Source organism: Egretta garzetta, unplaced genomic scaffold (assembly GCF_000687185.1).
Source record: "Egretta garzetta isolate BGI_Z169 unplaced genomic scaffold, ASM68718v1 scaffold81, whole genome shotgun sequence".
Lineage (NCBI taxonomy): Eukaryota > Metazoa > Chordata > Aves > Pelecaniformes > Ardeidae > Egretta > Egretta garzetta.
Window position 1 is genome coordinate 6,269,403 of NW_009258671.1, and position 1,061 is coordinate 6,270,463.

The following is a 1,061-nucleotide window of genomic DNA, read 5'->3' on the forward strand; positions in this document are numbered from 1 at the left end:
CCCCGCCTCCGGACGGTCCAGCTGCCCCCTCCCGGGGGCCGGGCCGCCGGGTCGGGTCGGGTCGGTAGAGAAGCGCACCCGCTACTCGCCGGAGGGGCAGGGCCGGCATCGGTCCCCCTTCCCCCGACGGCACCGAGAAGGTGCCCTCCCTGGGCAGGGCCGCTGCTGCTTTTGGGGTGGTGGATGGGGCGGGAGGAACTAGATGACCTCTAGGGGTCCCTTCCAACCCAAAACATTCTATGATTCTAATTCATAATACAGCACTTTAAATGGCTGTAAGGCTGGGGTTTTTTTCCGCTCCCTCTCCTCCCCACCTCCCGGAGTTTCTCCGCTACCCCACGGCCGGTCGGGAGCCCGTGATCCGATCCACGCTTTTCTTCGCGATTTTACCTGTTGCCGCGCCGCGCGTGGGTGGTTGGCAGCGGGGGCGGCTCGGTCCGGGGCTAAAGCCGCCCCTCGTGGGAGGCTCGGCGGCCTGAAGGAGGAGGTGGGGAGGATGGGAGCTCCCTAAATCCTTAAGGCGCCGAGGGAGGCGATTACCAGGCTAACGCCAGTCAACCCAGAGGTGAAACTGAAAATTTCAGTCTTAAAAAAACCCCACAGCAGCCCGCAGCTGAGCTGTTTACATGTCGCAAAGGGAGTCTCATATCCACCCTCAGGCAGGAGGAGGTTTTGCCTAAATTATTCCCGGCAAACGATTGCTTAACAAGTTCTTAATGAGCGTGAATAAAGAAGGGAAATTTGGGCTTTCATTTAGAAAAGGACCTTTGACTGCAAGGCTGTTCTGGGCTAAATTTCTGGGAAGATCACCAGAGATTTGGGGAAGTGGGTTAGATGGTAATCAGGAATGGTTCAGGTGGAGGTAATCCGGGCCAGAGCAGGGGTTGCACACGGCCTCTTTTGAGATGCCTTCCAGCCCCGTTTTTTGAGATGCCTTCAAGCCCCGATTCCCATGATACAGCATGTTATTCGTGTGTTACGAAACAGCGTACCCATGAGGAACATTTCCACAATAGAAATTTTGACATTTGCTTTAACAAAAAGCAGGTTTTCCCCACAAT

General features: G+C 56.2%; 1 protein-coding gene across 1 annotated transcript in view; it reads right to left on the reverse strand.

The window, feature by feature from the left end:
• Positions 1–464, reverse strand: part of LOC104135149 (lactosylceramide 4-alpha-galactosyltransferase) — a 35,793-nt gene extending 35,329 nt beyond the window's left edge. Inside the window, exon 1 of the mRNA XM_035888499.1 lies at positions 391–464. The gene's annotated coding sequence lies outside the window, so the exon portion shown is untranslated. The remainder of the gene's footprint in view (positions 1–390) is intronic.
• Between the last annotated feature and the right edge of the window lie 597 nt (positions 465–1,061).